This window comes from Bombina bombina, chromosome 2 (genome assembly GCF_027579735.1).
Source record: "Bombina bombina isolate aBomBom1 chromosome 2, aBomBom1.pri, whole genome shotgun sequence".
Classification (NCBI taxonomy): Eukaryota; Metazoa; Chordata; class Amphibia; order Anura; family Bombinatoridae; genus Bombina; species Bombina bombina.
Window position 1 is genome coordinate 147533153 of NC_069500.1, and position 24661 is coordinate 147557813.

Here is a 24661-nt window from a genome sequence, read left to right on the forward strand (position 1 = left end):
TTTCAATACATCAAAGTGGATATAAACATAAAAACAATGTAACAATTCTCCTAACTATTAAGATAACCATACAAATACTCTAACAAAAAAATTACATAGTATTTACATATATAATCATAACCTTTTTTAATATAGAAAAAACATAATTTATGCTTACCTGATAAATTTATTTCTCTTGTGGTGTATCCAGTCCACGGATCATCCATTAATTGTGGGATATTCTCCTTCCCAACAGGAAGCTGCAAGAGGATCACCCACAGCAGAGCTGCTATATAGCTCTTCCCCTAACTGCCATATCCAGTCATTCGACCGAAAACAAGCAGAGAAAGGAGAAACCAGAGTGCAGTGGTGACTGTAGTTTAAAATTAAAAAATACCTGCCTTAAAATGACAGGGCGGGCCGTGGACTGGATACACCACAAGAGAAATAAACTTATCAGGTAAGCATAAATTATGTTTTCTCTTGTAAGGTGTATCCAGTCCACGGATCATCCATTACTTGTGGGATACCAATACCAAAGTACACGGATGATGGGAGGGACAAGGCAGGTACTTAAACGGAAGATACCACTGCCTGTAAAACCTGTCTCCCAAACATAGCCTCCGAAGAAGCAAAAGTATCAAATTTGTAGAATTTTGAAAAAGTATGAAGCGAAGACCAAGTCGCCGCCTTGCATATCTGTTCAACAGAAGCCTCATTTTTAAAGGCCCATGTGGAAGCCACAGCTCTAGTAGAATGAGCTGTAATCCTTTCTGGAGGCTGCTGGCCAGCAGTCTCATAGGCTAAGCGGATTATGCTTCTTAGCCAAAAAGAAAGAGAGGTTGCCGAAGCCTTTTGACCTCTCCTCTGTCCAGAGTAGACAACAAACAAAGCAGATGTTTGACGAAAATCTTTAGTAGCTTGTAAGTAAAACTTTAAAGCACGAACCACGTCCAGATTGTGTAATAGACGTTCCTTCTTTGAAGGATTAGGACACAAAGACGGAACAACAATCTCTTGATTGATATTCTTATTAGATACCACCTAAGGTAAAACCCCAGGTTTGGTACGCAGAACTACCTTATCTGCATGGAAGATCAGATAAGGAGAATCACATTGTAAGGCAGATAACTCGGAAACTCTACGAGCCGAGGAAATAGCTACCAAAAAAAGAACTTTCCAAGATAAAAGTTTGAACCTCTTCATTCCATAGATATCAAACGGAACCCCATGAAGAACTTTAAGAACCAAATTTAAGCTCCAAGGTGGAGCAACAGGTTTAAACACAGGCTTGATTATAACTAAAGCCTGACAAAATGCCTGAAAGTCTGGAACATCCGCCAGACGCTTGTGCAAAAGGACAGTGCAGAAATCTGTCCCTTTAAGGAACTAGCTGACAATCCTTTCTCCAATCCTTCTTGGAGAAAAGATAATATCCTGGGAATCCTGACCTTACTCCATGAGTAGCCCTTGGATTCACACCAATAAAGATATTTACGCCATATCTTATGATAGATTTTCCTGGTGACAGGCTTTCATGCCTGAATTAAGGTATCAATGACTGACTCTGAGAAACCACGCTTTGATAAAATCAAGCGTTCAATCTCCAGGCAGTCGGCCTAAGAGAAATTAGATTTGGATGGTTGAAAGGACCTTGAAGTAGAAGGTCCTGTCTCAGCTGCAGAGTCCATGGTGGAAAGGATGACATGTCCACCAGATCTGCATACCAAGTCCTGCGTGGCCACGCAGGCACTATCAAGATCACCGATGCTCTCTCCTGCTTGATTTTGGCAATCAGACGAGGGAGCAGAGGAAACGGTGGAAACACATAAGCCAGGTTGAAGGACCAAGGCGCTGCTAGAGCATCAGCGTTGCCTTGGGATCCCTGGACCTGGATCCGTAACAAGGAAGCTTGGCGTTCTGGCAAGACGCCATGAGATCCAGTTCTGGTTTGCCCCAACAATGAATCAATTGTGCAAACACCTCCGGATGGAGCTCCCACTCCCCCGGATGAAAAGTCTGTTGACTTAGAAAATCCGCCTCCCAGTTCTCTACACCTGGGATATGGATAGCTGGCAAGAGTTAATCTCTGCACAGCGAATTATCTTTGAGACTTCTAACATCGCTAGGGAACTCCTTGTTCCCCCTTGATGGTTGATGTAAGCCACAGTCGTGATGTTGTCCGACTGAAATCTGATGAACCTCATTGTCGCTAGCTGAGGCCAAGCCTGAAGAGCATTGAATATCGCTCTTAGTTCCAGAATGTTTATTGGAAGGAGTGTCTCCTCCTGAGTCCACAATCCCTGAGCCTTCAGGGAGTTCCAGACTGCCCCCCAGCCTAGAAGGCTGGCATCTGTCGTTACAATTGTCCAATCTGGCCTGCGAAAGGTCATTCCCTTGGACAGATGGACCCGAGATAGCCACCAGAGAAGAGAATCTCTGGTCTCTTGATCCAGATTTAGTAGAGGGGACAAATCTGTGTAATCCCCATTCCACTGACTGAGCATGCATAGTTGCAGCGGTCTGAGATGTAGGCGTGCAAACGGCACTATGTCCATTGCCGCTACCATTAAGCCGATTACTTCCATGCACTGAGCCACCGAAGGGCAAAGAATGGAATAAAGAACACGGTAGGAATTTAGAAGTTTTGATAACCTGGACTCCGTCAGGTAAATTTTCATTTCTACAGAATCTATCAGAGTCCCTAGGAAGGAAACTCTTGTAAGGGGGGATAGAGAACTCTTTTTCTCGTTCACCTTCCACCCATGCGACCTCAGAAATGCCAACACTATGTCCGTATGAGACTTGGCAATTTGGAAGTTTGACGCCTGAATCAGGATGTCGTCTAAATAAGGGGCCACTGCTATGCCCCGCGGCCTTAGGACCGCCAGAAGCGACCCCAGAACCTTCGTAAAGATTCTTGGGGCTGTAGCTAACCCAAAGGGAAGAGCTACAAACTGGTAATGCCTGTCTAGGAAGGCAAACCTGAGAAACCGATGATGATCTTTGTGTATCGGAATGTGAAGATAAGCATCCTTTAAACTGTAGTCATGTATTGACCCTCCTGGATCATAGGTAGGATGGTACGAATAGTCTCAATCTTGAATGATGGAACTCTGAGGAATTTTTTCAAGATCTTTAGATCCAAAATTGGTCTGAAGGTTCCCTCTTTTTTGGGAACCACAGATTTGAGTAAAATCCCTGTCCCTCCTTTAGAACTGGATGGATCACTCCCATAACTAGGAGGTCTTGTACACAGTGTAAGAATGCCTCTCTCTTTATCTGGTTTGCAGATAATTGTGAAAGGTGAAATCTCCCTTTTGGGGGGGGGAAGCCTTGAAGTCCAGAAGATATCCCTGGGATATAATTTCCAACGCCCAGGGATCCTGGACATCTCTTGCCCACGCCTGGGCGAAGAGCGAAAGTCTGCCCCCTACTAGATCCGTTACCGGATAGGGGGCCGTTCCTTCATGCTGTCTTTGAGGCAGCAGCAGGCTTTTTGGCCTGCTTACCTTTGTTCCAGGTCTGGTTAGGTCTCCAGACCGTCTTGGACTGAGCAAAAGTTCCCTCTTGTTTTGCATTAGAGGAAGTTGATGCCGCACTTGCCTTGAAGTTTCGAAAGGCACGAAAATTAGACTGGCCCTTGATTTGGACCTATCCTGAGGAAGGGCATGACCTTTTCCTCCAGTGATATCAGCAATAATCTCCTTCAAACCAGGCCCGAATAGGGTCTGCCCCTTGAAGGGAATGTTAAGCAGCTTAGACTTTGAAGTAACGTCAGCTGACCATGATTTAAGCCATAGCGCTCTGCGCGCCTGGATAGCAAAACCAGAATTCTTAGCCGTTAGTTTAGTCAAATGAACAATGGCATCAGAAACAAAAGAATTGGCTAGCTTAAGTGCTCTAAGCTTGTCAAGTATGTCATCCAATGGAGTCGCTACCTGTAAAGCCTCTTCCAGAGACTCAAACCAGAACGCCGAAGCAGCAGTGACAGGAGCAATGCATGCAAGGGGCTGTAGGATAAAACCTTGTTGAATAAACATTTTCTTAAGGTAACCCTCTAACTTTTTATCCATTGGATCTAAGAAAGCACAACTGTCCTCGACAGGGATAGTAGTACGCTTTGCTAGAGTAGAAACTTCTCTCTCCACCTTAGGAACTGTCTGCCATAAGTCCCGTGTGGGGGCGTCTATTGGAAAAAAAATTCTAAAAATAGGAGGGGGAGAGAACGGCACACCTGGTCTATCCCATTCCTTAGTAATAATTTCTGTAAACCTTTTAGGTATTGGAAAAATATCAGTACTCACTGGCACTGCATAGTATTTATCCAAACTACACAATTTCTCTGACACTGCAATTGTATCAAAGTCATTCAGAGCAGCTAAAACCTCCCTGAGTAACACGCGGAGGTGTTCAAGCTTAAATTTAAATGTAGAGATATCAGAATCAGGTTGCATCATCTTCCCTGAGTCAGAAACATCACCCACAGAAAGAAGCTCTCCTTCTTCAGCTTCTGCATATTGTGAGGCAGTATCAGACATAGCTCTTAAAGAGTCAGTATGTTCTGTATTTCGTCTAACTCCAGAGCTATCTCGCTTTCCTCTAAATTCAGGAAGTCTGGCTAATACCGCTGACAGTGTATTATCCATGACTGCCGCCATGTCTTGTAAGCATGAGTCCCTTGAGCGGGAGTGAAAGGATCTGACACGTGGGGAGAGTTAGTCGGCATATCTTCCCCCTCGTCAGATTCCTCTGGTGATAAATTTTTTAAAGACAGAATATGATCTTTATTGCTTAAAGTGAAATCAGTACATTTGGTACACATTCTAAGAGGGGGTTCCACCATGGCTTTTAAAACATAATGAACAAGGAGTTTCCTCTATGTCAGACATGTTTATACAGACTAGCAAGCTTGGAAAAAACTTTAAATCAAGTTAACAAGCAAATATAAGAAACGGTACTGTGCCTTTAAGAGAAACAAATTTTGAAAAACAGTGAGAAAAAGGCAGTAAATCAAACGAAATTTTTACAGTGTGTATAATAAGCTAACAGAGCATTGCACCCACTTGCAAATGGATGATTAACCCCTTAGATCAAAATACGGATAAAAAAAAACGATAGACGTTTTTTAACAGTCACACCAAACTGCCACAGCCTTGCTGTGGGCCTACCTTCCCCAACAAACGATTTTGGAAAGCCTAAGAGCCCTTTAGAGATGTCCTATAGCATTCAGGGGACTCCTGGAGGAAGCTGGATGTCTCAGTCTGTAAAAGTTACTGCGCAAAAAAAACGCTAAATTAGGCCCCTCCCACTCATAGTAACACAGTGGAAAGCCTCAGGAAACTGTTTCTAGGCAAATTTAAGCCAGCCATGTGGAAAAAACTAGGCCCCAATAAAGTTTTATCACCAAAGTATATATAAAAACTTTTAAACATGCCAGCAAACGTTTTATATTGTAAATATAAAAGAGTATTACCTCAGAAAGTAAGCATGATACCCGTCGCTATTAAATCACTGTATTCAGGCTTACCTTACATAAATTTGGTATCAGCAGCATTTTCTAGCATTCACATCTTCTAGAAAAATATTAACTGCACATACCTCATAGCAGGATAACCTGCACGCCATTCCCCCTCTGAAGTTACCTCTCTCTTCAGTCATGTGTGAGAACAGCAATGGATCTTAGTTACAACCTGCTAAGATCATAGAAATGACAGGCAGATTCTTCTATTGATTGAAGCAAGATAACAGCTACATTTCACCACTTTCCTCTTACTACCTCCATGCTTGTTGAGAGTTGCAAGAGAATGACTGGGTATGGCAGTTAGGGGAGGAGCTATATAGCAGCTCTGCTGTGGGTGATCCTCTAGCAACTTCCTGTTGGGAAGGAGAATATCCCACAAGTAATGGATTATCCGTGGACTGGATACACCTTACAAGAGAAAAGGAACATATATTTCATAGAAACACAGAAAGGTCCCAATCTCTGTTGAGACCATTGGGTTCAAGAGTTCCTAATTTAAAAATCCAGAAGGCTTCGCGCTGTTTCAGCAGCTGCTCTCTATTGCCCCCTCTGCGGGGTCTAGATACACTTTCAATAATTTGGAATCTTAATTCATTTATTAGATGACCCATCTTGATAAAGTGATGTGCTACTGGGGCTTTTTTATTACCTGTCCTAATACTGCTTTTATGTTCTATGATTCTGTCTTTGATGTTTCTTGTCTCTCCGACATAACCACGCCCACATGGGCATTTGATTATATACACAACAAATTGGGTATAGCAAGAATCAATAGCCCATGAAAGTGGAATAAGTCCCGGTAAAGCAGTATTAAGTTCTGATCACAAATATTTGAAGCAACATATTGATTTTATATCTCAAAAACTAGAACTTATTCTGTACTGCAATTATTTTCTGCAAACACATGGAACCGCTATGGGGTCCAACGTCGTCCCTAATTACGCTAATATCTTTATGAACATTTTCAAAGAGAGATTTGTATATACCAACCCGGGATTTCATCGATATGGCGTCTGCTGGTGGCGCTATATCGATGATATCTTTGGGGTCTGGAGGGGCGACGTTGGATCCCTATGTGATTTTGTCAATAATTTGAATGGTGCTACTGGTAGCATTAAATTTAAATTAGTATGGAATGAGGATTATATTTTATTTCTTGATACTAAAGTTATTAAAAATGGGCAGTCATTATTGGTTGATCTCTACCGAAAAGAGACAGATCAAAATAGCTTACTTCATTACGAAAGTGCCCAACCTCCTCCTTTACTTAAAGCTCTCCCTCGTAGCCAATTTTTTAGAGCCCGAAGGATCATTTCAAATGAGAGTGTACTAGAATTAAGACTTAAAGAAATGAGGAATAGATTCCTTAATAGAGGCTATCCACCGGCATTAATTGATAGAGAAATACAATATGCTAGATCAATACCTAGAGAAACTTTGTTGCGCAAAAAGAAAGATAAGATAAAAAATGAATCTCGTATTATCTTTGTATCAGAATATAACGCACAATCAGCAATGATACAAAAAATTGTTAAAAAAACACTGGCCTATTTTAACTGAATGTAATCCTGGAGTTATTGAATTTCAATTCCCCCCTATGCCAGCTTATAAGCAAGGCCTAAGTTTAAGGAAACAGCTCATCAAAGCCGATATTGGTCCAAGTAAATCTATTATACAAAGTGTTATAGGTAATAAAAAAGAAGGATGTTACCCATGTCTTAATTGCTCCTGCTGCAATAATATGTCTAAAGGCTCTTTTATCTATCATCCAGTAACAGGGAAAAAATTCAGTATCAGAGGCTACCATTCTTGCTATACCCAATTTGTTGTATATATGATCAAATGCCCATATGGGCATGGTTATGTCAAAGAGACGACAAGAAACATCAAAGACAGAATCATAGAACATAAAAGCAGTATTAGGACAGGTAATAAAAAAGCCCCAGTAGCACATCACTATCAAGATGGGTCATCTAATAAATGAATTAAGATTCCAAATTATTGAAAGTGTATCTAGACCCCGCAGAGGGGGCAATAGAGAGCAGCTGCTGAAACAGCGCAAAGCCTTCTGGATTTTTAAATTAGGAACTCTTGAACCCAATGGTCTCAACAGAGATTGGGACCTTTCTGTGTTTCTATGAAATATATGTTCCTTTTTTCTATATTAAAAAAGTTATGATTATATATGTAAATACTATGTCATTTTTTGGTAGAGTATTGGTATGCTTAATTTTGATAGATATGAAATATGGTTATCTTAATAGTTAGGAGAATTGTTACATTGTTTTTATGTTTATATCCACTTTGATGTATTGAAACCTTTAGGGTTAATAGAAAATTGGCAGTTTAGCGCCACCTAGTGGTATATGTCTATATATAGAAAGAAATCACTTTGTGAGCATGATTAAGGAAATTTATTCTGAAACGTCGCTGCTACTTGTCTCTGTGTAAGTTTTCATATAAAACTTATCTGCTGTCACTCACCCGTGGATTTCTTGTATACTTTTGGAACCTGGAGTGAGGCTCCTGAGTGAATTCGCATGTTCCTGACTGTTGCTGTGCTGGACTGAACTTTGTATGTATAGAGTAGTCCCACCCACTCTCTACATAGGCTTTCTAAGGGCTTTAAAGGGGCTGGACTTCGAGATTGTCAAATGACACACAACATGTTGATTGGATGTTCACTGGAATTGTAATAAATAATAAAAAAAATAAAAAAAAAAGTGTTCATCCATGTGGCCCAGGCATAACATTGCAATAAAAGCATTACTGTATGTACCAATTTAACCCTTTCACAGATGGATTTAAAAAAAAAAAAAAAAAGGTACATGTACTTTAATGGCAAAGATAACATTTATGGCATTTGATAAGTTGAGGTTTACCATCACTTTAATAGTTATAGTACCATTATTACTACTACAATTTCTGAATATGCACACCAACAATAAAAAAAAATGCCAGATTAAGTATGGTATCTATGAATTTAAATCTATAAGACAATTTGCAGCATTCAGATACAACATTTTACTAGTAAATATTTAGCATTATACTAATACTAGGAGATAAGCCTGCCCAAAAGGCAGTCTATTTTATATTAAAAAAAAAAAAAAGCTAAAATTACATAAAAAAACAAAGCTATCCAAAATATAAACCCAATGCTCCTATAAAAAAATCCCTCCAAAATAAAAAACACCCCTAATCTAATACTAAACTACCAATAGCTCTTAAAAGAGTTTTTGTAAGGCATTGCCCCAAGTTAAACCGCTCTTTTACCTAAGCCTGGGTTTAAAGGGACAGTAAAGTTAAAATTAAACTTTCATGATTCAGATAGAGCATGCAATTTTAAACAATTTTCCAATTCACTTCTGTAAGCAAATTTGCTTCATTCTCTTGGTATCTTATTGAAGACTAAAACTAGGTAGTAATGACTCTAAACTCTGAAGTTACTCAAATTCTTAACATCAGTTTAGTTATGTTCCATATGATATCAAACATCAGCATGTAAATTACAATAACAATCAATAATAAAATAGATATACAGTGTTTAAAGAACGATCTCTATTGCTCCTATAGTGGTGACGTCACTTCCGGTCTGTGTGATTAGGCTGAAAACAATATACAATAAATTTAACTATATCGATGTACAAGGTTTTTTGATTGTACACATCTTTTAGACTCATCTATAATTTCTCATATATCCATAATTGGGGATGAATAGTTAACTTATAAATTGCCTAAAATCGGACCGAATTCCGATATCTGTGATTGGTCGTGACGTCACGACTACTTTCCGGCGCCTCTATTGGTGGTTCATAGAGGTGTGTAGGATAAAGGGAGTATGATTGGTTGTTTTGTTAAAGTGTGTATGATAGAGGGGATCTAATTGGGTATTACATTAGACACATCTGAAAAGGTAAACTAAAGAACAAGGCATGATCCATATCGTATTCTAGACAGAAAATTGGTGTGTAACATATTTCCACAGGAATGAATAGATTGTAATAGAGGAGTGGCTGCAAACATTGATGAAGCAGTATTCGAGTGGACAATAGTACTCCATATATAAGCAGTGGATAAATAAATAAACCTATAATGAATATGTGTCTTTATTATGAAAGATATCACCTACGGTAAAAACGTAATCACAAAAACCTTGCTAAATAAAATAGGGATAGATGGTAAACCTAACCATATAAACATTTGATGTCAAAAATGGTGTTAGAGGCTTCTATTATCTGAAATATGAGATGTCTTATGTCTAACAGGCAATAAATGTGTGTTAGACTTACTTTCAAACCGAAGAAAACTTAACTCCTTTTAGAAATCTGAGCAGTTAAACACTGGTATGAGACCAGAAGTTATATAAAGAATAATAGTAATAATAAATCTTGACCTGCCTTGCCTAGGGTCTAATGCCAGCTCCAGGCTACGTAGCTCCTGTTATGATTCATATTCTGCGTTATGAATATTATATCTCCAGAGGAATATAAACTTATAAATTAGCAGATTGAGGGAAAGAGGGCTACAGATATTAGAATAGACTAGTTAAATTACACTAGTTAGATGGATACCTTAATTGATTCTCCACTATAAGATTATGAAGTGCAAAGTTAATAACAGCTTAAGGATGGAAATCTAGAAATATATCCCTGTGTTTATACGGACTAAACATAGTCTAAATACGTAGTTAGGTGTGCAGGAGGGGGCCAGAGGCCAATATACTTTTGAACTAATCAGTTTTAATAGACCAATATTACAATAATTATCAGGCAAAAACTGGAGCTTCCATATAAGAAAACAAGACTGTAAATTGAGCAAACCAGGGAGGCGGACTAAGACACCATAATGGATTAATATGTTGTGTGTAAAACATCTAGGACTGGATCGCAAGTTTTTTTAGCTAGAAAGTGACTGGGCTGATGCATGATAGATGATCAGATACCTAAAAAAAACTTATATAGACATGTCTAATACGAGAATAGACCATGGGCTATTCAGATAGCTAGAATACTTGCTTATCTTACATGGACATAGCTGTATAGATTGTTCCCCTATACCTTAATAGGTAGCTTATCTAGAAACTGGTAGACAGATGATAATGACATTCCTATAGCTGAATGAGAGATTTTGTTGAAACCAGGTTAAAGGTAAAAGATGAACTGGGGACTATCTTGTCATATTGAAAAGATGGGAGAGATCCTCCTTGTTGTTCAGCCCTTTCGGGTGGAGACAATCTAGAGTGAAAATCCATTTTGATTCAATAATTGATAGTTGTTTTTCAAAATTGCCTCCTCTCCATCCTTTGTTCACTTTCTGGATACCCATAAAGCTGAGATCTTTTATATTCCCATTATGTCTCAGGGAAAAGTGTTTATAGAGAGGTGTTTCCATGTTACATTTCTCAATAAATAATAGGTGTTTGCGTATCCTGTCTTTAAGCGTCTTGATGTCTGGCCTACATATTGTAGGCCACATGGACATTGCAACATATATATGACACCTTTATCTTGACATCTGATCATATCATGGATTTTATGTAACTCCTTTGTATTATGACACTGAAATGTGGTAGATTTAATTCTACATTTACAGGCTTTACATGACGGGCATGGGAAGAATCATTTAATCTTCCTCCCAAAGACATCTTAGCGGTCTTCTTCTTTGGTATACTTGGTGCGATCTTACTTTTCAGATTTTTAGTTTTTCTGTAAATGAACTTCGGTTTTGGTGGTAATCTTTCACCCATCAGTTCGTCTTCTTTTAGGAGCCCCCAGTGTTTGTTGAAAATCTTCTCAATGATGTTTCTATTCTCACTGTATTCAGTGATCATAGGGATGTTTAGAATGTCGTTCTCATCCTCTGTTGGTCTTATCTTTCTTCTATATTTCGTCAGCTCAGCCCTATCGATTTTTCTTACTTCTGAGATTTTTTGATCCAACATTGTTTCTTCGTATCCTCTTTCTAGGAATTTTGATTTTATTAATTGGGACTGTTCTTCCCACTTTTCATGAGTGGAGCAGTTCTTCCTCATCCTAGGGTCTAGCTGTTGATTGGTGGAAGGATAGAGGATATAGAGATATACATCGTATTGTTCCGCATATAGGCCGCACTTTTTTCCCTTGATTTCTACCTTTAAAGTTGCAGTGCAGCCTATATGTGGGGCGCGGCCTATATGCGGTATTTTTGTGGGGTTTTTTTGGCTTAATATTGCCTATTATAGTAAATACCGGGTAAGGAATGTACCGGTAACAGACCAAGCTCCTATGAAATAAGCATTTCTATAATCGCCCTATAATCCTCCTCCTTGTACCGGTGCTTGTATCAACTACGGACTCTGCATGCCTTTCCGTTCAGCACACAGCTCCTACTGTGATGACATCATCATCTACAGCCACATCTGCCGCTCCGTCCCTGCAGACTGCAACGCCTGTGAAAGAAGCATTTAGCAACGTCTTCGGTTCATTTCTAGAAGACTGCTAATGCTTAGTTGCAGGTATTGGTAACATTAGCAGTCTTCTAGGAGTGAACCGAAGACGTTGCTAACTGCTTCTTTCACAGGCGTTGCAGTCTGCAGGGACGGAGCGGCAGATGTGGCTGTAGATGATGATGTCATCACAGTAGGAGCTGTGTGCTGAACGGAAAGGCATGCAGGGTCCGTAGTTGATACAAGTACCGGTACAAGGAGGAGGATGATTATAGGAATGTGCAGAAAGGCAGTATGCAAGGTATGGTAACTAAGGATGTTAAGAAGGAGGTCCTTAAAAGGATAGGAGAGGAGGCCTTATGGGTATTGTAGTGTAGGTAGGAAGTGGGCAGAGAACAGGATGTCCCATGTTAGTCAGTTTTGCCTCTGATATTGGTAAGAGACTGTTTCCCCCCCCCCCCTCACATCATACCTGATTAAAAAAAACAACAACAAAAAACCTGTACTATTAGGGTAAATAAAAAATTGTAGCTTTAATACTGGTCTGTTAAAATAAAACAAAGGAAAGATGCTGAACTCCTTAGTATGGTAATTTCAAATGTGAAAAAGCCTTTATTTAGCCATTATAGCTTTAATGCCTGAATAAAGTTTTTTTCACATTTGAAATTAGGTACCATACTAAGAAGTGCAGCATCTTTCCTTTGTTTTATTCTATACACTTGGGGAAGTGGAAAAGGATCCCCCTGTTCTATTAATGTGTGTATTTTCTTTAAAATTTAATTTCTTTAAAATGGCACCAAACTTTAAGGGTGCGGCCTATATGCGTTACAATACGAATATATATATATATATATATATATATATATATATATATATATATATATATATATATATATATATATATACATACATACACACACACACACACTCACCCATAAGGACATTGCTGCTCCTTAAACAAACGATACCAAGAGAATTAAAAAATTAAATAGAAGTAAATTAGAAAGTTGTTTAAAAAAAAATTGTATTCTCCATCAGAATCATGAAAGAAAAAATATTTGGGTTTCATGTCCCTTTAAGTATTCTCTTCAATAAAGAATACTATGAGAACAAAGTAAATTGGGATCTTTTTAATAACTGTATTAAATGACGAGAGAGTGGATTAAAATCTTAGTTGTGTCTTGTGTAAGGAGATGTCTAATTTTAGAGATGTTTTTAAGGTGGAAGCAGCAGGCTTTAGTCAAGTACTGAAAGATCTGAGTCAAATGCGACCCCAAGACATCGGGCATGTGGGGTAGGGGTAATGGAGTTCTCAACAGTTAGAGAGATTAGGGGTGGAGATAAGGAGCTCAGTTTTGAAAAGAGATTTAGCTTTCGGTAGTAAGAGGACATCCAGGAAGAGATGTGAAAAATACAGTGACACGGGATAGCAAGGAAGGAGATAGGTCTGGTGCGGAGAAGTAGATTTGGGTGTCGTCAGCATACAAATGATATTGGAAACTGTAGAATTTAATGAGGGAACCTAGTGATGACGTGTAGATTGAGAAGAGAAGGGGAACTAGGACAGAGCATTGCGGTACCCCGACAGAAAGTGGTGACGGGGCAGAGGAGGCTTCACTAAAAAGGTACGGTTTGACAGGTAGGAAGAGAACCACAAGAGGGCTGTGTCACAAATGCCTGAAGGATTGGAGGGTTTGGAGCACAAGTGGGTGGTCAACAGTATCAAAGGCTGCGGACAGATCAAGGAGGAAAATCAGAGAGAAGTGGCCTTTTGATTTAGCTGTAACTAAGTCATTGGTAACCTTAGCGATTGCTGTCTCTGTGGAGTGATGGGGACAAAATCCAGATTGCAGTGGGTCAAGGAGGGAGTTTAATGTAAGGAAAATGGGATAGGCATGCATATAGTAGCTTTTCGAGAAGCTTTGAGGCAAGAGGGAGGAGGGAAATAGGTTAGTAATTGGATGGGGAGGTTGGATCAAGGTAAGGTTTTTTTGAGGATAGGTGTGACCAGTGCAGGTTTCAGAGATGAGGGAAATATACCGGTCCTGAAGGAAGAGGTTGAAAATGTGTGTGAGTATAGGGGTAAGGGTAGAAGAGAGGGAGGGAAGTAGCTGTGAGGGCAAAGGGTCAAGGGGACAGGTAGTGAGGTAAGCGCAGTAAAAGTGCAGAAACTTCTTCCTCAGTAACAGGGGAGAAAGAGCTATGTGGGTTGTGATTGATTGTGAGAGTTTGAGGGGGTGAGAGAATGGAAGTATGTTGAGAGACAATTTCGTTTCTGATGGAGTTGATTTTGTTATTGAAGTGGCTGGCAAAGTCTTGAGCTGACAGAAAGTTGTATTAGGGGGTGGGCGGAGAAGAATATTGAAAGTGGAAAACCGACGTTTTGGGTTTGAAGAAAGAGTAGAGAAGTAATGTTGCTTATAGAGATTAAGGGCAGAATAGTATGAGTTCAGCTGATTTTCTTCATTACAAATTCATCTTGAACTCCGAGATATCTCCAGTGCCGCTCAGCAGTATGGGAACATCTGCGTAGGTACCGTTTCAGAGTATGCCAGGGCCGAGGATGAGAGTGTGATTTCCACGCTATGGTAAGAGGGGCCATATTGTCAAGGACAGATGTAAGGGTGGAATTTATAGTGGCAGGTAGATTGGTCAGGGCAGGAAAAGGATGAGAGGAGAGGTTCGAGGGAATTAACAAGCTGTTGCTGATCTAATAACAAAATGCTTCTGTGAAGTTTGGAGGGAGGAGTAGAAGGAGGGAGAGTTTTAGGGAGGGATGATATGTTGCAAGCGAGGAGATGGTGGTCAGAAAGAGGAAAAGGGGAGTTTGTGAAGTATGAAATAGTGCATCGATAGCTAAAGATCAGGTCAAGGGAGTGACCGTCTTTGTGAGTGGGAGAATCAGTCCATTGTGACAATCCGAAAGAGGAATTGAGTTGCAGAAGTTGTTTTGCATTAGAGGCAGTGGGATTGTCAAGAGGGAAGTTGAAGTCGCCAAGAATAAGGGCAGGGGTGTCTGAAAAAAGGAAATAAGTTAGCCAGGCAGCCAAGTGATCTAGAAATTGAGTTGAGGAGCCAGGGGGGTCGGTATATGACTGCAACACGTATAGAAAGGGAAGAGAATAAGCGAATCATGTGGGTTTCGAATGAGGAAAATGTGAGGGAAGAGATGGTTTGAATTTGTTGAAAGGTGCAACGAGAGGAAAGTAAAATACCTACACCACTTCCTTTGCTATTACCAGACCTAGGAGTATGGCTGAAGTGGAGCCCCCCATGTGACAGAGCAGCAGTGGATGCTGTGTCTAGGGGAGAGAGCGGGAGATAAAGAGGTCATGTATAGAAGTGAGCTTGTTGCAAACAGTGCGAGAGTTCCAGAGTGCAAAAGTAAAATGGGAAGTGACTTTAGATGCAAGAAGAATGTGAGTAAGGTTGCCAGAGTTTTGTTTTCTGAGTCTATGGAACGTAAACATGGATGTGCACGGCTAGGAAGCTGTTGGGGACCAAGATTAGGGGAGATGTAACCAGCAGTTAGTAAAAGCAAGAGGGAGAGTGACATGAGAGGAGATACAGATTTGCAGTAATGAGACTCTTTTTGAGATGCGGTGCAGGGGGGAGAGAGAGTGTTTAGGAATAGGTAAAAGTTCATGAGTACAAAAGTAAGGTGAGTTTAAGAGAGATGGGCTAATGAACAGTGCAGGTGGAGAGGGGGGGGGGAAGGAGTAATTGAATAATGTAGTTTGTTATAGAGACAGGAGGTAGCAAAAAGGAATATGAATATATTGAGCATTTTTACAAAAGTGGGAACCTATTAAACACATAAGACACAGCATTACAGCAGCAATTGCATTAGGAAACAATGAGATACACCCCATGGCAGAACATGCAGTGATCTGAGATGTCATCACAGAAAGTGCATCATATCTGCAGAAAGAACAGGACACATGCAGAAACGGTTAGTGCTTTCACTTTGCAGTGCTGCTCCACATCAGGCTGTTCTCTTGAAACAGCTCTTTGCTCTGGCTACACTGTAAGTTTTCCTTAACAAACACAGCACATCCACAGCAAAGTGCTGTTTGAAGGGAGCTGTTTTTTCAGAACGCAAGACATTCTTATGACCAATGCACCTTTTTTATTACTACATTTCTATGTTAGACCAAGACAAAAAGGAAACAACTTTATTCCAGAGACATTTACAATTTATTTTTTGTTTGCAGCTAAATTTGCAATCCAATTTTCAACTGCTGCAATATATTAAACTTTAAAAGTGCTTTATTATCCAGTTAATCAACACATTGCAACTGAACTGGTGCTTTACAGTAACTGCCTAATTAAAAAAAAAAATTTTTTAATTAAAAATAACCAACAGAAAAAAAATTCTCAAAAAAAATAAATACATGTAATCGCAGAAAGTGAATAAAAGTTCTGGCTCTGGGGAGATACATAAGACATAATATTACAAAAGTACTTGCCTTGTATCTTGCCCCTTGCCCAATCCTTGTATAATTCTTTCTTAATGCCTCACTTATAAAATGTTCACTTCAAAAATGTGAACATATGTTGTAACAGTACACTCTATCCCGCCTCGATTACTGCAACTCCGTCCTCTCTGGTCTCTCCAGCTGCCGCCTAGCTCCTTTACAATCCATAATGAATGCCTCTGCCAGGCTCATCTTCCTTACACGTCGCACTTCATCTGCTGCACCTCTCTGCCAATCCCTTCACTGGCTTCCTCTTGCCTCCAGGATTAAACACAAAATTCTCACTCTGACATACAAAGCCCTCAACTGCACTGCTCCCCCCCTATATCTCAGACCTCGTCTCCAGATACTCTCCCTCACATCCCCTTCGTTCTGCTCATGACCTCCTACTCTCCTCCTCTCGTTACCTCCTCACACTCCAGTTTACAAGACTTCTCCAGACTGGCGTCCATCTTATGGAACTCTCTGCTTCGCTCCACAAGACTCGCCCCTAGTTTTGAAAGCTTCAAGCTCTCTCTAAAGACTCTACTGTTCAGGGATGCATACAACCTACACTAACCTTTCTTTATACCAGTTCCTCTCCTCCATTGCTATCCCCTTGAACCACCTTCTTAAGAGCTGACTACAACAGTGTGACTCTTGGCAGTGCCCTCTACCTGTTTAATCCCTATAAATGTTTTGTTGTACTCCGTCCACCTTTGTTTATAGCGCTGTGGAATCTGTTGGTGTTCTAAAAATAACTAATAGAAAAAAAAATGGGGTTTATATCATTTTAAAAGGGGCACAGTACACCTTTTCCCCCCTATTATGTATATATGAAAGAGCAGCATTTACACAATTTGAAAATATATTTGCCTGAAGAAAATAAATAAGCAATTATCCAAGTTCTAAACGTAAACAAAACCTAGAATTTCAGCTATGTGTGTCCATTCAACCATAAGTTACCTCTTTCACCTTAAATGGACAGTCTAGTCCAAAATAAACTTTCCTGATTCAGATAGGGCATGTCATTTTTAACAACTTTCCAATTTACTTTTATCACCAAATTTGCTTAGTTCTCTTGGTATTCTTAGTTGAAAGATAAACCTAGGAGGTTCATATGCTAATTTCTTGGACCTTGAAGGACGCCTCTTATCTGAATGCATTTTCACAGTTTGTCACCTCTAGAGGGTGTTAGTTCATGTGTGTCATATAGATAACATTGCGCTTATGCTCGTGGAGTTACGTAGAAAATCAGCATTGATTGGCTAAAATGCAAGTCTGTCAAAAGAACTGAAATAAGGTGACAGTTTGCAGAGGCTTAAATACAAGGTAATCACAAAGGTAAAAAATGTATTATTATAACTGTGTTGGTTATGCAAAACTAGGGAATGGGTAATAAAAGGGATTATTTATCGTTTAAAACAATAACAATTCTGGTGTAGACTGTCCCTTTAAGTGCACCCACACTTATTATATATTGTTTTTAGAGGACAAATAGGGATCTTTAACATCAAATATTTCTAAACTACAAATTTTATATGGGGGGGGGGGGGGAAAAAGTGTGAGAAAGTAAAACATTTTTTATGTTTTCCAAGCAATTTTATTGCGAATATCATAATCCTGATAGACATTACTGTAATAAAACACTGATATTTATTGTACCAAGAGTACAAAAATATGCGCAATGTACAGGTTTTATTAGATTTTTGGAAGTTACAGGGCTCAACATGGGATCTGCCCATTTACATGGAAATTTGGCACATTGATTTTCTGGGCCAAAGTCGCCTTTCAGACATTATGGCAGCCCAGGAATGTAAATTACCCCATCATGGCAATTTGCAAAAGGCCTATGTCTAGTCTTTATTTGTAGCCACAATACCTGACCAAATTTAGAGGTCATATTTTTTGTATGCGTTTTTTTTCACACAAACACTGCACTTTGGCTGTGTCCATCATCATCATCCTTATACGATTTAATGCAATAAAAAACACCCATATTTGTTTACAGCAATGTCCTAAGACTGTGATCGACAAATCTGTTTAAAAATTAGGAGCCAGTAACAATATTTAAAAGTCAGACATATTTTTAGGAGCCAGACAGAGGTAATTGCATATAGATATATGGAGAATAACTCAAAAAGTTAGGAGCCAGGGATAAAATTCTAGGAGCCAGTGGCTCCCTGGCTACTGGGTTTGTCGAACCCTGTCCTAAGAGTACAACAGTACTTCCCATGTACATATTTTATGGAATTGTCTTCATAAACATTTGGCACATTGATTTTCTGGGTCTATGTCGCCTTTAAATGGACACTAAACCCATTTTTTTTCCTTTCATGATTCAGATAGAGCATGCAATTTTAAGCAACTTTCTAATTTATTTCTTATTATCAATTTTTCTTTATTTAAAAAGCAGGAATGTGATGCATAGGAGCCGGACCATTTTCGGTTGAGAACATGTGTTATGCTTGCTTATTGGTGGGTAAATGTCAGTCTCCAATAAGCAAGCACTATCCATGGTGCTGAACCTAAAATGGGCTGGCTGCTAAGATTTACATTCCGGCTTTTAAAATAAAGATAGCAAAAGAACGAAGAAAAATTGATAATAGGAATAAATTAGAAAGTTAAAATTTCATGCTCTATCTGAATCATGAAAGAAAAAATTTGGGTTCAGTGTCCCTTTAAGACATTATGGCAGCCCCGGAATGAATATTATCCCATCATGGCATATCATTTGCAAAAGTAGACAACCCAGGGTATTCCAAAAGGGCTATGTTTAGACTTTTTTGTAGCCAAAATACCTTGCCAAATGTAGTGGTCATATTTTTATTTGTGTTTCTCCTGCAAACACTGCACTTTAATTGTTTAAATTATCATTCTTATATGTTTTACTGCTATAATACAACAATATTTGTGCTCAGCAATATCCCACGAGTTACGAGTACAAAGATACCCCCCCCCCCACGTACAGGTTTTATAAAGTTACAGGGGACTTCCCATTTAGATGGAAATTTGGCACATTGATTTTCTGGACCTATGTTGACTTTGAGACAGTATGGCAGCCCAGGAACGAAAATGACCCCCATCATAACATGTCGTTTGCAAAAGTAGATAAGATATTCTAAAAGAAGTATTTTAGTTGTTTTGTTCAGATAATTTATCATGGCCTTAAATGGACAGTATACACTCATTTTCATATAATTGCATGTAATAGGCACTACTATAAAGAATAAAATGCAGATACTGATATAAAAATCCAGTATAAAATTTACTAAGAAGCTCTCAGTTTAGCTCTGTTGAAAAGATAGCTGGAAAGTCCACTGCAAGTGGGATATAAGACACTCCCTCCCCCTTCTTTTGCATATGAAAAGACCCTTTTCACAAACAGGAGCAAGCTGTAGAAGGTAGCTGACTGTATTCTCCTAAAACTTTGGGGCTTGGTTAGGGGTCTGAAAATCAGAGCATTGTTATAAAAATAAAATAAGCAAAACTATACATTTAAAAAAAAATAAAAAAATTTTATGGGCTATATAAATAGATCATCTACAAAACATGTATGCAAAGAAAAAATGAGTGTATAATGTCCCTTTAATGTAAAAAGGGGCAGAACAAGGTCGGGGGGGGGGGGGGGGGGATCTATGAAGTTAGGAATACAGAATAATAAAATAAATCAGGAACACATACAGATTGCTTTCAATTAAGTTTAACTCTGTGTAGTATATTCTAAAGCAGGGATGGGGAACCTTGGCATTTCTGATGTGTCAGAACTAAATTACCCATGATGCTTAAGCACTCTGAAATCTAATTGAGCATCATGGGAAATTTAGTTCTAAAACATCTGGAGGACCAAGGTTCCCCATCCCTGTTCTAAAGCAATCAGTGAAACAGAGGTCAGGTAGAGAGGCGCAGTCAGGGCAATGGCAACTAGAGCCCTTCCTCACTCCTTTTTATAGCAGACTCTGCACCTTTTCTGGGGTGACTTTTTGCAGGCTGTGGTGGATACTAGAGGGAAAATGCCTGCCACAGAGTCACTGGACCTTTCATGAATGAAATGTGGGAGAATTAGGGCTCTAGTTAAACAAAATATCAGATATATTAAACAAAAATTCCAAAAAAGTATATGGTTTCCCTGTGCCTGCTTTTTTTAGAGCACATACGTATTATATAGACTGCAATCTGCATAACATAAGACTACTTTTTCTGTCCTAGGTTTTAGTCTTTTGTTGAAGTAGATATGGCTGTAGGCACTGGTCAGCTAAAGCCATGTGGATCTAAGTGTCTATCTTTACCCTGTGAGATGCTAAATGCCCAGGTATACCCTGTACTGCATTCGCACAATTTATGAAATTTGACACCATAGCGGGACCGCTTGGATGGCATATATTGCTTGAAAAGTGATCTCCCCTTAAATTTAATAAGGGACTCAATACAAATAACCTGGCTAGGGGTGTAAATTTCAGAATTTTTCTGGGACAAGTGGTTTCATTAGGGGCCTTATTTTATATAACCTGTCACACAAGGGGTGATTTCTGGTGAAGCACTGGGCATAATCATTAAAATGAAGAAACCACAGCAACTGTTCATATCTATCCCTCTTCATAATCCCTGGAAAAAGAGAGGTAGCCAGAATGGGGTTCTGGTTTCAGTTTTCATATGCTGGGTTTCTTCACAATGCCCATTACCAAATCCAGGGCCCAAAATGTCAGTGGGGTGCCAGGTATTTTTTCTGACATACTGAGACTGTGGTTTCTTTGACAGATACTGGCTGGCATATAAATTTGTTTGAGCAACTATATGCTGAAACATAGTATCTGTCAGAAACAGGGAGAGGTAATTTGTTACAGAAAGAAGAAGGCGACACTCGAAGAATCCAAGTTAAAACAGTTTATTGGGAACAATTAAAATCCACACTCAGAACAAAAGACATGGACGGAGGGGAGGAGTACTTACGCGTTTTGTGCCATGCAGCACTTAGTCATAGGAAAGATAATTTATTGGCTCAGATACTGTAACATTAGATGTGATGCTAGGAGCCTCTGTAAATAGGGGTATTTCAGGGGCAGTTAAATTTGTTCGTTTGTTGGACGCCTCAATTTAGATGGAAGGCAGGGAGCACCATCACTAGATGCATCATTTAGGGGCTCTATATCTGATGCTGTAAGAGTTGCGCTATCAGATAAAACGGAGAGGGTTTCACTCCCTGAATCTTGGACAGAAATGGCGTAAGCCTCTTCTGCTGAAAAGCACCCTGCCATTGGGGATTTTTTTTTGTATATTCCTAACCTAACAATTGCCACATCACCACCCCCAATTCCCTCATATTTTGTTTTATTTTATATAAACAAAAGAGAGAGAGAAAAAAAAAAAAAAGCAAAGCACTGGGAAAGGCGGTGATCTGGAACAGCAGGAAATAGTTAAACTGAAAAACTGAAAGGAATTGGTTAACAGCAACTAAAGAAACCCCCCTCTCAAAAAAAAAAAAAAAAAAACTAAACAAAGACGTAACAGGCTGATCACAATAGCTCCACTGAGCAGCAGCAAAAAATTATATTATAATATATATATTTATTATTAGTTTTCTTTTTAAAAAGTGTGAGGCACATAGACTGTTGATCTGCTTTCCTCTCTCCCTCAGATCACAGTGACGCAAGAGAGGAAGCCGATACAGTTGTAACAGCCAATAATCCCACTCATTGGCTGTTACATTGTTGCAAGGGTAGATCGATAATCTTCATGAGTGCGACTTCCTGAGGTGCTAGGCATGTCCCCCAACCAGAAGGCAATGGAGGGGACGCAGTTAGGACGGCATAGAACGTCCGAACGGTGGGAAGAGGTTTAATTTAAAATTAAGCCAATACTGCAGTGTTAATTTTTTACTTCTACTAATCCTCACTGGCTGATAAGGACACCTGGCTCTGCTTTATTGGTTATTATAGTAACACCCATGCAGATAAGACAAGAAAACAATGGTTTATTCACGACAGGAATGTGAGTTTTTCTATTTATTTTTCTAATGAAATACATTTTACATTTTGAAAACCCCTCTATTAGACAAAACAAAGAAACATGGTTGACTAAAGCACCCCTTTAAAGGTAGGTGCACAACCTGAAGAAAAATATATGTTATTAAAATAATTTTGTGCTTACATATAAATGCTGGCACCGACTTTAATATACACGTACCCTTTCAGATATAAAAATGAGCATAGTTACAACTATAATAATAAAAAAAAATTTAACTACTAAATTACATTTATCAAACACACAAACTGACAGGTTAAAAAAAAACCATAGAAACAATTCTCTATCTCTCTGCAGATTAATCCTTATTATATAAACCATGTCAAAACTAAGAATACAGTATCAAGAAGGAACGTTTGCTTGCTGGCAGTAAAAAGTATTTAAAAAGGGACAGTAAACACTGTGATTACAAGACATTGCTGTTGTGTTGCTATAGAATAACAATATCAGCCAACTCAACATTTTAAAAACAAATTTACATCCTTTTTACTGCAATTGTTTTTTTGGTAAAGCCAAACTCCACCTATCATTTGCCTCATTTGGAAGAGAAAATCTGGGCTTTAGTCCACAGAAAATGAGGCTAGCCGCTGTCATTGTTCTAATAATTGTCATCATTTATTTGCATAGTGCAGCACAGTTCTGTATTAAAGTACATTGTTTTACAGTTATTCGATAAAGCTAATTAGGGACAGATATGTAGCAGAGTTAGAATTGTGAAGTCAGCAGGGTGCATTCCAAGTTCTGAGAATTAGAAATTGCTCAAGTTTCTGAGCTAAATTACATTAAAAAGGGGGGCAAAATAAAATTGTGAAACTATATTGCAAGCTGTAATTACAATAACTAAACATTTTCTATAAAAAGCTCAGTGTTTACTGTCCCTAAAACATCATTGCTGCAAAGCAAAAATACCACATGACTGTGACAAGAAGGTACCAAATCTAAGTCACATACACAAGTCTATGATAAATATTATGTTGTTATAAAATCTACCAGTACTCAAATGTTAGATATACCACGCTGACAGTTTTAATACCCACATATACTGACAATAGTCCCATCAAGATATCCACTGCCACAGGTCCTGAGTGCTTTGAAAAAGGGACAGTGGCATTTTAATTAATTTTTTTATTAATTTCTACATTGTGGTTCTAAAAGTCTGGAATTATTTATATGTAACATATCAGTATACCCCAAACTATATGAAAATAAATGGTATCATATAATAAAAAAGCATTAAAGGCTCCTCAGTATGACCCTTAAATGTGATACAAGTTTATCAGACCCTATTATATTGATACATAATGTTGTAATACTTACAGCGCTACCAGGTACTACAAGTGTTAAATACAAACACAATGCAGGGAAAGTGCTATTTAGTCATATTTAACTATAGGCAAGATTGAATATGTAACAAGTTTATTTGTATATGACTAAAGTATGAGACATCCAGTTTACTGGAATAGACTTCCCGTTATGCGAAAAAAAAAATAGAAAGGTCAAGGACCAGAAAAAAATAAACAGAATATGTGAAGGAAGTCAGAACACTAGAAGATCACGTGCACATAATAATTAACCACTTTGTTGCCAAAAAAAGCGCTATGAAGCCATATCTACCGTGTTACAGAGCATCTAAAACACAAAGTACCAAAAGACAAGTAACAAAATAATGCCCCACGTATAATACAGACCTGAGCAACAAACCGGCGCTAGAAGAAGTCACAACACCACATCCTGAGGCCTCCGCAAGCCCCACGGCTCAGTTAGTGATTCCCAGCAGCTGCCTCCCAGTCACTGGTGGACGTCACACAAGCTTAGAGAAGCTGTGTGGGTTATTTGCCGTCTCTTGGCTGGCATTGGACAAGCGCAATCATGTGACTTCCAACAAACGTTTTCTTCCCGTCAGGAGCTATATTGTACAGGCCTGTCAGAGTGCTCAGTGAGTGTATGTAATAGGCTTCTTCCCAGGCGAGTATTTCTGTAACAGCCTCCTTTTTATTGTTAGGGGGCTGTCGTTGTGATTGACATGATATACACAAGCATTCCTGGATGGAATAGTTTTTGTTTTGTTTCTTTTTTCCCAGTAATATTTATCTGTATAAAAAACAATTTCGTTAACTTTAGTTGAAACATGATTTGGATTTAGGTAAATTCAAATTAAATTGCAACCTTTCTTGGAGCAGTGATTTATACGATAGATTACACAGTTATTGTTGTATTAGATTTTTTATACCACAAACAGCCCTATTCAAAATCGAT

General features: G+C 38.9%; 1 protein-coding gene across 1 annotated transcript in view; it reads right to left on the bottom strand.

Moving 5' to 3' along the window:
• IL6ST (interleukin 6 cytokine family signal transducer) overlaps positions 1 to 24225 on the bottom strand; it is a 221812-nt gene extending 197587 nt beyond the window's left edge. Inside the window, 1 exon segment of the mRNA XM_053699691.1 lies at positions 24094 to 24225. The gene's annotated coding sequence lies outside the window, so the exon portion shown is untranslated.
• Positions 24226 to 24661: the final 436 nt, after the last annotated feature.